The following is a 14,053-nucleotide window of genomic DNA, read 5'->3' as shown; positions in this document are numbered from 1 at the left end:
TGGAAGGGAGGGGTGTGCGGGAATGGGTGAGCCTGGTGGTGGGTATTATGGAGGGCATGTATTGCATGGAGCCCTGCGTGTGGTGCATAAACAATGAATCTTGGAACACTGAAAAAATAAAATAAAGTTTAAAAATAAATACATAAAGTGCTTTAAGGTCTTCTGTGTGACAGAATGCAATAAATACTTCACCTCCAGCTCCTCATTTAATCTCAACGATGACACATGCACTTGGTACCATTTTGATTTCCATTTAACAGAGAAGCAAACACACTTAGAGAGAGCTTAAATAACTAACCCCAAGTCTTAGAGCAAGGAAGTGATAGAGGCAAGATTCGAACTCACACACCCTCATTCATCGTAAGCACTACAATAAAGTATCTTTCAGAGACTCAAGACTTAGGACTTTCTCAGGCACTGCTGAAAACACGGCGGTTCCTTATATTTGCAGGATGAATGGAGAGGGCTAATTCTCCAGAGATAAAGAAGGGGCTCCTGAGAGCCTGCCAGAGTGAGTGCATGGGCGGTGAGGAGAAGAAGAAGGACATTAGCATCAGGCACACCAATTCATACTCCTTGAACAGCACAACCCAGAATAAACGCTTTCCCTTAGTCTTCACACACTTGATGCAGTTACTGACCAGTCACCCGCATCCCCAGCCAGCTTTGGAGGGCACTGACTGTAATTTTCTCACACCGTCCATGCCTGACAATTGATTTCTCATGGTTATTTGCAAAAGCACAACTACAGATGCTATTAACTGGTAATAAAACTAGCCAGCCGTTTCTGAAACCCAGGGCTGGCAACCACCCTGTGATCCTCGGAGACCCTTGGTTTACCAGATCTTGCTAAAGTAAATATTTCTCTTTGGTGCTAAAATGCCGTGGGAGGAACCTTATCTTTGGCTCTTCCCAAAATTTACAGAATGAGCAAGGTCAGGGGCGCCTGGGTGTCTCAGTAGGTTAAAACCTCTGCCTTCTGCTCAGGTCATGATCCCAGGATCCTGGGATCGAGGCCCGCATTGGGCTCTCTGCTCGGCAGGAGCCAGCTTCCCCTTCTCTCTGCCTGCCTCTCTGCCTACTTGTGATCTTTGTCTGTCAAATAAATAAATAAAATCTTTAAAAAAAAAAAAAAAGAATGATCAAGGTCAGGAGTAAATAGTCTTTTAAGAATCATAGAAAGCTTTCAGGATTCCTGATTCTACCCCATCAACCTCAATATATATATTTCATAATTTTCCAGATAACATTACTTCCAAAAAAAAAAAAAAGTAGGACTTTAATAAGCATTCATTAACCATCTTTTGAGTTCCTGGCACAGTGTTACACAATGTGAATTCCAAAGAAAGACCACTGTGCCTGCCTTCAAGGGGCTTAGAATCTAGTTACGGAGACATGACCCAGCCATGAAGCAACTCAAAAACAAGACGAGGCAAGACACAGTCAGTTGTGAGATGGAGAGGTATGGATAGTGGGAACTATCATGCTCAGAAATGGAAATGATCAGCCCAGTGGGAGTCGTTCTCCCACTCCCCAGCCCCTGGCCGTTTACACCGCTGTGGACCTCAGTACTGGGATCTGTAAAATGGCAGAGCTCAGTCACTCATACAACAAAGGTGTTTTGAGAACTATAGACCAGACAGGATTCATGTTTCTGGTGATACAGCGTTGAACAAGATAATGGCCCCACCCCAACAGCTTGTATGGTTTGGTGGAGGGAAAGAGGAAGGCAGAAGTGACTAGATTAATTTCTGACATGCAGGCAGTGATAAGGGCTTGGAAGAAAGGTAAATCAAGGTAGAGTGCTGGAGGGTGGCAGGGGGAGGGTCAAGAGAGGTAATCAGGGGGGTCTCACCCATCAAGTAACTTCGGAGTACAGATGTAGAAGATGAGAGGAAGCAACCCAAACTATTACCTATGGGAAAAGCATTCCTGGAAGAAGGAACAGTAAGGTGAGGCCCTGAGATACGGACGACTCGAAATGTCTGAAGACCAACACAGACACTAGCGTGACTGGATCACTACGGGTAGCTGGAGAATGGGAAATGAAGATCAGTCAGGAGCCAGACTGTGAAAATCCTCATGGGCCAAAGTAAGGCGTTCAGGTGGGAAGCCCTGCAAGGCCGAAGAACGTGTACCAGAGCATCCAAACCATTTCCAACGTGAGGGGGTGGAACCTGAGCAAGATGGTCCCGAGTTTGGAGCCTCTCGAATGAAGGAGTCCAAGTGCAAAGTCCTCACATTAAGACGTTCTGGGCTCCTTTGCAGTTGGGGAATGATTTAATTAAGAAAGTGACCAAACAAAGGCGAAAACATACCAAGGGAGGAAGTCTGGAGATCAAGAAGAGTCTCCGGCAAACTTCATGAGCAAATTGTAGAACATAGGGTGCCTATGACTATCATCAGTCAGGGCAGCCAGTGCCCTGGTGTCATCCCTCTTCTGTCCAAAGAATCCCAACGTGGTGCCCAATTAGGGCCTCGCAAGGCCTCATCTCTCTAAATGCCAATGAGCCATTCAAAATGCACTAGTCCTGTGTTTCACGGGCCACTATCTCCACTATTGGTAACAGGTGGGTGCTAGTGTAGAGTCAATCCGTGTTAATTAGTTAGCACTTCTCAGATTTCCTTTTTTCTACTTACTATTACTTCTTAAGGCAGGTGAGAGAAAATACATCCGGAAGATGTAAAAATGAAGCAGCCCATTGCATGCAAAACGTTTCACTGAAGATTTGCATTTTACCTTAAAATTCACGTGCATGTTGCATTCTATTCCAGATCTACTTGTAAGAACTCAATGGCCATGTTTTCTATTAGCCAAGGACCAAATAAGACTTTTGAAGAAGATAGGCCCCCATTGTGCTGTACTTTGCCAAAGGCCTAACACACCATACCATGTCCCTAGGGCTGGGCAAACTCAGCTCAAAAAGCACAGATAGCGGGGCGCCTGGGTGGCTCAGTGAGTTAAAGCCTCTGCCTTCGGCTCAGGTCATGGTCTCAGGGTCCTGGGATCGAGCCCCGCATCGAGCTCTCCATTCAGAGGGGAGCCTGCTTCCTCCTCTCTCCCTGCCTGCCTTTCTCTGACTACTTGAAATCTCTGTCTGTCAAATAAATAAATAAAATCTTAAAAAAAAAAAAAAAAGCACAGATAGTTAAACCCAATTAAAACACTCTCCTCTCTTAGAAGGACCCCAAGTATTAGCCACTATCTGGGATTTCAAGGAACATAACTCAAAATGAGGAGCAAGGTAGGAGATAGAGGGCTCCTAGAGTAGATCTGGATGCCTTCTTGAGTGAAGTCCCTAGTGCCAGCCTTGTTCTACAGTCATTTAATTATGAAAGCACATTAAGACAAGTTGGAAGTACTCTGCATCTTAGCCGGCTCTGGATCCCAGCGGGCAGTAACATGAATGGGCATGGCAATACAGCCATTCCATAGCCATTACCCAGTCTGAGTAAATTCCTTCAGCGTCACATGCTCTTAGGAAGTGACTCTGTTGCAGTGAGTAAGGAAGCCTTCACGAAGGAACTGGCACCTCTCCTATTACCTAAATGGTAGTCTACAGCATCTCGGGGTGGGAGTGGCAGGAGGCTATGTTTCTCATATTGTGTTTGTTTAATATCTGACAATATCTTGGCTCACACCGTGCTGGGTTTGAGATAAAATGATTTCTTGTATATACACAGTTGCCCACACAGATGGGAGAAAATGTTTATTTGGAGGGGGAAAAAAAAAAGAAATTAGGAAGGAAGAAAACCGTCCATGATACATGCATCATTACTACTATGATTACACAATGCTATATTAACAATATTTTGAGGGAGTTACTCTAAATAGCCACCCTTCCTTCCAACTCCGAATCCACATAATTACAGCTTTCTGGCTACCAGGAAAGGAAAGGATGCCATGTTGAATGCCGCCCAAGCTAGGGGGTTGAGCGGGCTGCTGCTGCCACCCGGTGGGGACTTCTGAAATGACAACCACAGAAAGCTTCACGTAAGTCTAGCCTGAGAAAATATAGTTTCTTTGTAATTTCTATTTTCAATTATCTCACATTAACAGAAATTACAAATAAGAAACACAGAGTGATTTACATAATTCTCTCTTCATTGTCCAATACAAAATGTACTGAGGATAAAGTAAATATATAAATATCTCATTTCGTCATTTTACCTTATTCCATAAATATCAAGTTTATGTTGTATTTACAGTATAGATTACTTTCTCTTTTTTAAAAGATTTTATTTATTACTTGACAGAGAGAGACACAGCTAGAGAAAGATCACAAGCACGGGTAGTGGCAGAAGGAGATGCAGGTTCTCTGCTGAGCAGGGAGCCGGGTATGGGCCTCGATCCCACTACCCTAGGATCATGACCAGAGCCAAAGCCCGACGCTTAACAACCAGATGCCATCAGGCCACCCAGGCACCCCTACATTACTTTCTTTTAAATTTAGGTCTGATATATGGTTTTTATGCTTAATAAAAATGAATATCCTGGGATCAATTTCCACATCCAGCTCCTTTCTCAGCAGGCAGTCTGCTTCTCCCTCTGCCTGTCACTCTCCCTGCTTGTGCTCCCGCTCACTCGCTCTCTCTGACAAATAAATAAATAAAATCTTTTTTCAAAAAATGAATATCCCAAATCCAAAGAAATTAGTGTTTTTGCTTTATGGTGCAAAACCAAAACTCAATCTGATGACAGTTTTTCTCTCTTTTTGATGAAGGTAAGCATTAACTTTAGGTAGAATCCTCCAACCTAAAGATTTTGAGAATCCTTATAAATTAAGGAACTCTGTGCTTAACACATAAGTAAGTTTTCAAACTGGATATTATAAGAATACTCTAATGATGGACTTCACAAATTGATAGAGGCAGATTCAAGGGCAGATTAGCTTTCCAGGAAACCAATCAAGTAGTATAAAAACATTAAGGAAACTGTAATAAAATGGGGAAAACTGAATTGAGGAAATCTCTATTTTAGATAATATATCTAATTCAAAGGACTACTTTGGATAACTCTTTTAGATTTGGGAGGAGGACCCCTCCCCCAGTAGAATGATAAAACTGCCTTTAAGAAAACACTTTAAAATATCTAGGAAACTGGGAAGAGAAGGTCAGTCTTAATCTGATAGAAGTCCAATTTTTTTTATTTTTTACTAAAAATATTCAACAACTATTATATTAAATGGTACAATATCAGGAGCAGTGCAACAGTGTTTGTAATAGTGAAAAATTTGAAAAACCTGAATATCTGCCAATCAGAGAAGAGATCAATAAATTGTGGTTATTTCACAAGAGAACACTAAACAGCACTTAAAATTGACTAGGCATGTGCATCTACATGGATAGTGGTTTTTTTTATTTTTTACCATTTTATTTATTTATTTGAGAGAGAGTGAGAGAGATCACAGAAGGAGAAGCAGGCTTCCCGATGAGCAGGGAATCAATGCAGGACTCGATCCCAAGACTCTATCCCAGGACGCTGGGATCATGACCTGAGCTAAAGGCAGATGCTTAACTGACTGAGCCACCCAGGCGCCCCTACGTGGGTAGTTCTTGAAAATACAACACTTAGTGAAAAAAGCCAATTTCAAAACACTGGATGAAGGATACTATCATTCATATAAATATCAAAAGCCCACAGCCTCCTTCCGTATTGATCACAGATTCATAAAAGTGTATATGCATAGACTAGATTCAAACCAAATTCATGACAGCACTGCCACCAGACAGAGTGGGGTAATAGACCTTAACTTTTATGTGTAATATTTTATTCTATTTAAAATAGAGAAGGAGAAGAAGCTATGAAGCAAATATGACCAAATATTAAACATTCTTCTACTTCATATATAGTCACATAAGTGTTTTTCATATTATCCTTTCCTTACTCCATTAAAAAGCAAAGGAGTCCAATCAAGTTCACCACAAGATCTTTGCTATACTGAGTATCATGTGTAAGTCTGGGGCCAGAGCTGAAAAAAATTAAAAATTTAAAAATTTAAAAAGGGGAGTCCCAAGTGCCCGCCTTACTCCACAGAGTACTCAGCCTTTCCTCTAAATAAATTCAGATCAAATACTTCAAGAATATCGGCTTAAAGGTGCATCAGAGTCTACGCAGGGTACTTTCATGCCTCTGCCAGCCAATATATTAAAACACTGAATCTCAAAACTTGAGAGACATAATCATCAGGTTTGGGGGTCCAGAGCAGCTTGCTGGCATCCTGAAACTCTTAGATTAACAACTGAAATATTCTTTTTTTTTAAAGATTCTTATTTATTTATTTGACAGATCACAAGTAGGCAGAGAGGCAGGCAGAGATAGAGAGAGGAGGAAGCAGGCTCCCTGCTGAGCAGACAGCCCAATGCAGAGTTTGATCCCAGGACCCTGGGGTCATGACATGAGCCAAAGGCAGAGGCTTTAACCCACTGAGCCAACCAGGGGCCCCAACAACTGAAATATTCTAATGATAAATTTTCAGAGATAAAATAAAGAATAAAATAGAAGGGCAAATATTTCCAACTAATACATGTACTATACTCACACCCATATATTCATATATAATTCTCCTACAAAAGTTAAAAAAAATACTATGAGAATTCGGAGAACAAAAAGTGTCCCTTTATCTTCCTTAGCCATGTAACCATGATGGCCTGAAATTCATGAGATTGCTGAACTCCCATTCTGACCTCAATGTCTGGTCAAGAAAAACAAAAACAAAGGGAAACTGGGAAAACAAAACACTGGGAAAAACCGCTGGAAATCTTAAGAGCTACAAAAGAATGGAGCCAGATAGGATTCTTGTCAATTTTTATTTTTATTTGAATTTTCATTGTACATTTTAGCAAACAGAAAATATTCCTAATTTGTGCTCTTGTCCTAACTCAATAGAGATACAACAAAAACAGTTCTATAGATGCCCATCACTCCTAAATACAGCATATTTATTAGGAACGGGAAGTTGGCACACACGGATAGAGGAAATTTTTAATTTAATTCATGACCATAAATTGTAATAATGTATTGATGCACCAGAAGCTCCCTAGAGGGAATATTTCTTCAGAAATAGAAAGAAGATATGATTTGAGAGAATTATTTCTCTACCTAAGGAGCTAATGCTTGTCCTGAAATAAATTTTGTAGTTTAGACTGCAATCTAGAGAGACATAAGATGATAAGCGGCTTATTCCTCTTGCTTTCACTATAGAAACACTCACAGTTTTGATGAGAATCATCCCAAATTACAAGGCATAAAAACTGGCACTGCCTCCCATATTATTAATCTATTTGCAGATGGCACCACATTTTACAACATGATCCTATTACAAGAAATGCTGATTCTGCAAATCCTCTCCTTGTGAGCAAGAAAGGAGCAGTTAGAAGTCACAGAAGTCCTGTATTTTAAGCTTTCCACCATGTCCATTAAAGCAGAAGTCCTTGAAGTTGTAGGACATAACTCCTTTTCAAACCATTGCAAATCTTTTCTGACCAAATGTGGATATGAACTAATAAACATCGTTATTGTTCTCTAATTTAATAAAAAACAACTACACATCCGGACACCTGGGTGGCTCAGTCAGTTAAGTATCTGACTCTTGATTTCGGCTCGGGTCATGATCTCAGGGTGAGGAGATGGAGCCCTCGGTTAGGCTCCATGCTGGGTGTGGAGTCAGCTTAAGATTCTCTCTGCCCCTCCCATGCTCCCTCTCCCTCTTTTTAGAAAGGAAGGAAGGAAGGAAGGAAAGTACACACAATTACTTCATAGAGTGGGACTTTAAAATTTGCTTATTTGTTGAAAAATTAGCAAAACATAGCCAGCAAAACTTTAATTAAGGTTCTGCTAACATAAAATAAAAGACACTGACTATGGAGCTGCCAAATCCAAAAATACGCAATCTTGCTGACAACAGCAAAGCTGTTGGCAGATAATAGGAGATTGGCTAAAAAAAAAAAAAAAAAAAAAAAAAAAAAGATTGAGGATTCCAATCCTTAGGTTTTTTTTTTCTCACATCTTACAAAAATGAGCTATATGAAGTCTACAGGTTTAATATGAAAGTCAAAGTAACCAGTCTATTCCTTATATTTATACTCAATGTTTGCACAGATGGAAAGCTGTCATCTTTGATTCAACATACAACTACTGAGGACCAGCTGTTTTCACAATGCTTTGTGGTAAGAAATATATCTGGATAAATGTTACCACAGTTTCATTACCTCCTCCAGTAAGTCTAACTGTATGCTTCCATTTTGTCTGATTTGATTTTAAATTTATCAGTATTATATAATTCATGCTCAACACAAGAAATGTGAAAAATACAGGAAAATAGAATAAGGGGGGATGCCACCCACAATCACACCAGGTAGAAGTAATTATTAAAATCCATAAATTCCCTCAAAATATTTTTTTCTCATTCTATAAATATTCATCATTTCCAAATCACAGTGAAAGGAACTTGAGTTATTTACCAATTTTGTTTTCTATGATGTGTCTTAGACATACCTCACTGGTATTTGATATAACAGAATAACATTTGCAGAAGGTAATCTTGTAGTGACCATACCAAGATTCACTGTTACAGACATAGTAAACTCTTTATTTTTTAAGATTTTATTTATTTATTTGAGAAAGAGAGAGAGCTTGAGTAGGGGGAGAAGCAGGCTCCCCACTCAGCAGGAAGACCGATGCGGGGCTTGATCCAAGGACCCCAAGATCACGACCTGAACCAAAGGCAGATGCTTAACAGACTGAGCCACCCAGGTACCCCTAACTTTTAATTAAATGGTTGCATCCTATTTATATAGAACATTGGCCCAATAACAAAAATAGAGAAGAGCAGCTGGAAATTTATCTCATTCAATGTTCAGAAATAAAAGCGTTAACCATTCATCCCATTATTTTCTGCACGTAAGTCCTTTTTTCATACTGAAATCTGATGGTGACTGAATTCTGATATTTTTCCAAACTACTGTATGAAGAGGATGCTGAAGGCCATCACTATACAGCATACCGCAACACAAAAACTCTTCCACTCACCAGTTTGGGCACACTTCCAAAATATATCAAACAATCCAGTTTTATTTCTGTCCAGGGGGCTGGGTGCCAAAGATCAGATATTAGTACAGGTCCACATAAGCTGCAAGATTACGGTCAAGAGCCTCTGAAAATTGGAAATGGCAGACATAGTGAGGCCAATAAAGCCCCAGCCACAGCTTGCTCAAAATATTCTGTTAAGAATTGTTATATAGTTCTAATCATGCAATATATCCAAGACTGTACAAGCTGACTTTATAAAGTAATGTATAACATCAGAAGGCAACTAGACTCATCAGCACACTTTAAGAATATTTTATCCAACAGTAGCAAATATACAATCCTTTCAAGTACACAAAGGAACATTCTCCAGAATACCTTATACATTAAGCTATAAAAAGAACCTCAGGAAATCTACAAGATTAAAAAGAGACAGACTGTTCTCCAACCACAATGGAATGAAATGGACATTAATGAAACAAGGAAACTGGAAGAATTTTTAAGAGTGGAAATTAAATAACACACTCTTAAATAAACAATGGGTCAAAAAAGAAATCACCAGAGGAAATTAGAAAATACTTTAAATAAGGGAAAATAAAATCACAGCATACCAAAATTTATGGTGGGGGGGGGGGAGTTAAAACACTGCTTGGAGGGAAATTTATAGTAGTAAATGCCTATGTTTTAAAAAATTTTAGGAGCACCTGGGTGGCTCAGTCAGTTAATCATCACATCTACCTTCCGCTGACGATCCTGGGATGAAACCCCAAGTTGGGTTCCCTGATCGGTGGCAAGTCTGCTTCTCTCTCTTCCTGTTCCCCACTTCCACTCATGCTCTCTCTAGCTATCTCTCCCTCAAATAAATAAATGAAATCTTAAATTTAAAAATTTCTTAAATTTCAGATTAATAGCCTAAACTCCATTGTAAGAAACTAAAAACAAAGGGCAAACTATAACTAAAGCAAGAAGAAAGAAGAAATAATAATATTTGAGCAGAAATTAGTACAAGAGACTAGAAAGACAATAGAGAAAATCAATGAAACCAAAAGCTGCTTTTTTGAAAAGATCAGCAAGTTGACAAACATTTAGCTAGGCTAACAAAGACAAAAAAGAGAGAAACTCATATTACTAAAATGAGGAATGAGACGGGTAATATAAATACCGACCTTGTAAGAATGAAATGACTATAAAGAAATACAATGGATAACTGTATGGAAACAATTAATGTAAACTAAATGAAATGGACAAATGCCCAGAAACACTTGAATGAAACTGACTTAAAAAAAACAGACAATCTGAGTAGACCCATAACAAGTAAAGAGATTGAATTAGTAATCAAAAAACCACCGCAAAGGAAAGCCCAGGACCAAATGGATTCAAAGGTGAATTCAACCCTATGTTGAAAGAAGAATTGGTGTCCATCTTTCAGAAACTCTTACACAAGGTTTCATAAGGAAATAAACCCTCCCCAACTCATTTCATGAGAGCAGTCCTACTCTGATACCAAAACCACGGTCATCACACAAAAGTAAACAAAAACAAAACGAAAGATCTTACAAATATAGATGCAAAAATCCAACAAAATACTAACTGATGGAATCCAGCAACATAGAAAAGGATTATACTCCATGACCAAGTGGGAGCCATTCCAAGATACAAGGTTGGTTGAGTAGCTGATAAGCAACCAATGTAATACACGATGTTAATACAGTCAAAAACAAAAACCACGTGGTTACGTCAACACATGCAGAAAAAGCTTTTGACAATAAGGGCGATGAATGTATTTAGAACACAGATTGTGGTGATGGTTCATGGGTGTATACGTCTCTCCAGATTTACCAGACTGTATGCATTAAATGTGTAGAGCTTTTTGTATGTCAGCCATGTCTCAATAAAGTGGGTTTTTTTTTTTTTTTAAATACTGATGAGGGGCCACCTGGGTGGCTCAGTGGGTTAAACCTCTGCCTTCAGCTCAGGTCATGATCCCAGAGTCCTGGGATCAAACCCCGCATGGGGCTCTCTGCTCAGCGGAGAGCCTGCTCCCCACCCCCCTCTGCCTGCTGCTCTATCTACTTGTGATCTCTGTCAAATAAATAAATAAATAATCTTAAAAAAAAAAACTGATGAAAGCCAATTGCTGTTTCATGATTTTTTTTAATAAGGTTTTTTTTTTTAAGTTTTATTTATTTATTTATTTGACAGAGAGAGATCACAAGTAGGCAGAGAGGCAGGCAGAGAGAGAGAGGAGGAAGCAGGCTCTCTGCTGAGCAGAGAGCCCGATGCAGGACTCGATCCCAGGACCCTGAGCTGAAGGCAGCGGCTTAACCCACTGAGCCACTCAGGCGCCCTGTTTCATGATTTTAAAAAATAAGATAAAAGGGAACCTCTTCAACCTGAGAAAGAGTGTCTTTAAAAAACCTACGCAAACATCACACTTAATAGTGAAAGACTGAATGCTTTCCCCTACAATTAAGAAGACAGATGTCCACGCTGACCACATCTATTTAATGTTGTTCTAAAAGCAAATATGTCTGGGCAAAATAAACAGCATCAAGATTGTAAAGGAGGAAGTAGGACTATATTTAGAGATAACATGATCTCATATATAGGAAATCCTAATGAATGCAAAAAAAAAACTATTAGAACTCATTAGTACATACAGCAAGATTCAGAATATAAGACCAATACACAGAAACAAATTGTATATTCATACACTGGCAATGAACAATCTGAAAGTGAAATTAAGAAAACAATGTGTTCGCAATAGTCTCAAGAAGAATAAAATCCTTTGAAATAAATTTAATAAAATGTGTAAGATTTATATGATGAACGTTATTTAAAAAATTCATTGAAAGAAATTTAAGAAGACCAAAATCAATAGATATTCCATGTTCGTGGATCAGGAGACTTAATACTGTTAAGATAGCAATACTCTCAAATTGATCTACAGATTCAAGGGAACCCCTATCAAAATTCACCAGGTTTTTCTGCAGAAATTTACAAGCTGATCCTAAAATTCATATGGAGTCACAAGGAACCCACAATAGCCAAGCAATCTTGAAAAAGAAAAAGTTGGGGAATTCACATTCCCAAACCACTAAGCTATAGTATACCACTAAGCTATAGTAATCAAGACAGTGCAGTACCGACATAAGGATAGATATACAGAACAATGGGATATGATTAAGAGTCCAAAAATAAGCCTATGCATCTATGGTTAACTGACCTTTGACAAGGGTGTCAAGATAACTGGATGGGAAAAGAAGAGTCTTTTCAATAAATTGTGCTGAAATAAGGTATACACACAGCAAAAAAAAAAAAAAAAAAAAAGTTTGATCCCTACTTCACACAACATATAAAAATTAATCCAAAATGAATCACAGACCTAAATTTAAGAGTTAAAACTATTAAAATTCTTAAAATAAATAGAGGATATATTTTCAGATTGAGGATTAGGTAATGGTTTCTTAGGTACAGAAAGCACAAGCCAAAAGAAAAAAACCAAAGATCCACTGGACTGCTTCAAAATTTAAACTTGTGTCCTACAAAGGATACGATCAAGAGAGTGAAGGTAACCTATAGAGTGGGAGAAAAGATCTTCAAATCACATATCTGCCAAGGAACCTCTATCTAGAATATAAAACTCTACCGTGATATGAATAATTCCATTGTTAATAAATAAGGGATTTTAAAAGATATTTATTCAAAGAAGAAGTGCAAATGACCCAATGAGCATTAAAAAATACTCAACATTGATTTTAAAAGAAACTCAACAATAGATATTATTAGAGAAGCTAAAAACAAAACAGAAAACAACAAGGGTTGACAAAGGTGTGGAGAAATTAGAATCCTCAAGCACTCCTTGAGGTATTATAATATAATACAACTGTTTTTAGAAACCAGCTTGGCAGTTTCCAAAAATATTAAACACGGATTTACCCATACAGGTCAGCAATTCTGCCCTTGGTATGTAGAAGAGGTAAAAAGAATCGGAAACAGGGACACCTGGCTGGTTCACCCAGAGGAACATGCAACTCTGGATCTCGGGGTCATGAGTTCAAACTCAGGCTGGCTGTAGAGATTACTAAAACAAACTTAAAAAAAAGAAAAGAAAAGAAAAAAGAATTGAAAACACATGCCCACACAAAAACTTGTCCTCAGATGCTCCTTAGAGCAAAACGTGGAAATAATTCAAACGCCAATCAGCTCATGAATTGAAAAACAAAAGTCATACGTCCATACAATGGAATACTATTTATCTATAAAATGAATTAAATACCAATCATCATACGTCAACACAAACCTTGAAAAGATGATGCTAATTGAAAGGAGCCAGACACAAGAGGTCACATATTTTGGTGTGATCATTTATAGGAAGTCCCATAACAGGTAAATCCATAGAGGCAGGGTGGACTAGCAGTCGCCACCGTGCAGGGAGCGGGGATCCCAGAGCATGAGTGCTAATGCGTTTCTTCAGGGAGTGATGGCAATGGCCTGGACCTAGAGAGTAGTGATGGCTGCACAAGTCCAAATATAATAAAAGCCACAGAATTGAAGACTTTCAAAGGGCAAGCTTTATGGAAAGTGAATTATTTAGTTGAACACCTCTAACATCAGGTAATTTTTAAGCACATTCAACTCTAGAACTCTACATCATAGGTCACAAGAAATGACATCCAGAGGGACTGACTGAATAGTTTGTCTGTCCCCGGATCACGTATCCATCTTCCTCAATTAAAAAATACTGAAGTCATTCAGGATGAATTATCTTTATTACTTTGTTAGATTTCTCTTTCAAACTGAAAAGGCAATATATACTTTTATGGTCTTTTATTATATACAAAAAAATATAACAAATAAAAACACAATTGATTATTTATTTTAATCTATTTATTTGATAACAAATAAAAACACAACAGTATTCTTCTTACCTGTGACCCTCACTCCTACCACCACATCCACTTGAAGACAGTAAATGTTAATAGTTCAATGTCCATGTTATTCCTTATGCTCCTATCAATGCCC

The 14,053-nt window shown here is 38.6% G+C and overlaps 1 long non-coding RNA gene and 1 pseudogene across 2 annotated transcripts in view; both read right to left on the bottom strand.

The window, feature by feature from the left end:
• Positions 1 to 14,053, bottom strand: part of LOC132027942 (uncharacterized) — a 178,513-nt gene that overhangs the window by 163,615 nt on the left and 845 nt on the right. The gene's annotated exons all lie outside the window — the stretch shown is intronic.
• Positions 8,961 to 9,179, bottom strand: LOC132027941 (protein kish-A-like; annotated as a pseudogene).

Source organism: Mustela nigripes, chromosome 12, assembly GCF_022355385.1.
Source record: "Mustela nigripes isolate SB6536 chromosome 12, MUSNIG.SB6536, whole genome shotgun sequence".
NCBI lineage: Eukaryota > Metazoa > Chordata > Mammalia > Carnivora > Mustelidae > Mustela > Mustela nigripes.
This window is presented reverse-complemented; position numbering and strand designations above follow the sequence as displayed.